The sequence below is a fragment of the Arachis ipaensis genome, chromosome B8 (assembly GCF_059453495.1).
Source record: "Arachis ipaensis isolate K30076 ecotype BB chromosome B8, ASM5945349v1, whole genome shotgun sequence".
Classification (NCBI taxonomy): domain Eukaryota; kingdom Viridiplantae; phylum Streptophyta; class Magnoliopsida; order Fabales; family Fabaceae; genus Arachis; species Arachis ipaensis.
Window position 1 is genome coordinate 52,173,034 of NC_142443.1, and position 1,682 is coordinate 52,174,715.

At 40.8% G+C, this 1,682-nt stretch overlaps 1 non-coding gene across 1 annotated transcript; it reads right to left on the reverse strand.

Moving 5' to 3' along the window:
- Positions 1-1,302: 1,302 nt before the first annotated feature.
- On the reverse strand, positions 1,303-1,408 carry LOC148548086 (small nucleolar RNA R71). The gene has a single exon (XR_015897697.1). It is a non-coding gene; the product is annotated as a small nucleolar RNA R71 (small nucleolar RNA).
- Between the last annotated feature and the right edge of the window lie 274 nt (positions 1,409-1,682).

A 1,682-nucleotide genomic window follows, 5' to 3' on the forward strand; every position in this document is an offset into this window, starting at 1 on the left:
AGCCAGAGTTTATTCTCTTGGATATCTAATACACAAACCGAGTCCATGAGATTAGTATCTTCGTGGTATAGGCTAGAACCAATTGGCAGCATTCCTAGGATCTGGAAAGTCTAAACCTTGTCTGTGGTATTCCGAGTAGGATCTGGGAAGGGATGACTGTGACGAGCTTCAAACCTACGAATGTTGGGCACAATGACAGTGTGCAAAAGGATCAATGGATTCTATTCCGACGCTAGCGGGAACCGATAGATGATTAGCCATGCCGTAGCTGTACCTGGTATTTTTCATCTGAGACGAGAAATCCGACAGTTGATTAGCCGTGCAGAAACTATAGAGGACCATTTTCACTGAGAGGATCTTACAGCTTGCCATGGAAGGGAGCACACATGGTTGGAAGAAGGCAATAGGAAAGCAGAGGTTCAGAAGCAACAAAGCATCTCCAGACGCTTATCTGAAATTCCCACCAATGAATTACATAAGTAACTTTATCTTATTTTATGTTTTATTTATATTTTAATTATCAAAACCTCATAACCGTTTGAATTCGCCTGACTGAGATTTACAACGATGACCATAGCTTGCTTCAAGCCGACAATCTCCGTGGGATCAACCCTTACTCACGTAAGGTTTATTACTTGGACGACCCAGTGCACTTGCTGGTTAGTTGTGCGGAGTTGTGAAAAGTGTGAATCACGATTTCCTATACCATGCTACTTGTATGATTGGTAGAAGAGATATTTCAACCTCCTTTGACAGTGAACCGGAAAGAATCTTCCTGAGATTAAGAAGGGAAGCAAGAGGAAAGAGGGCTGTTGGTACAGAAGAAGAGGAGAAAGATTTGATATAACTATGGAGGATGATATGGAAAACCATCATGAAGTAGAGGTGAACAATCATACCAGAAGAGGTGCAGCCAACCCTGCTGGACAAGAGAGGAGAGTTCTGGGTTCTTACATCAATCCAAACCCAGGAAACTGTGGTAGCAGCATTCAAAAGCCAACTATCCATGCTAATAATTTTGAATTGAAGCCTCATCTCATAACTCTTGTGCAAAACAACTGTTCTTTTGGAGAAAATGCCCAAAAAGATCCTAATGAGCATCTCACTAAATTCCAAAGGATATGTGACACAGTTAAATCTAATGGTGTTCATCCTGACACCTATAGATTGCTATTGTTTCCATTTTCTTTGAGGGATAAAGTATCAAAATGGCTAGAATCATTTTCCAAGGAAAGCTTGACAACCTGGGAGGATGTAGTGAATAGATTTTTAACAAGGTTCTACCCTCCACAAAAAGTAAACAGGCTGAGAACTGAAGTGAAGACATTCAGACAGCAGGATGGTGAGACTATTTATGAAGCCTGGGAGAGATTCAAATATTTGACAAGAAAATGCCCCTGATATGTTTAATGAGTGGGTGCAACTTCATATCTTTTATGAAGGGCTAAATTGTGAGTCAAAGAAAGCTGTAGACCACTCATCTAGAGGTTCCCTTAACAAGAAGAAGACCATTGAAGAAGCCATTGATGTTATAGAGATAGTGGCTGACAATTAGTACTTTTATACCTCAGACAGAAGCAACAACAGGGGAGTCCTGGAATTAAACCATATGAATGCAATCTTGGCCCAGAATAAGATGATCACCAAGCAACTGGCTGAATTGACCAAGCAAATGGAGAAGA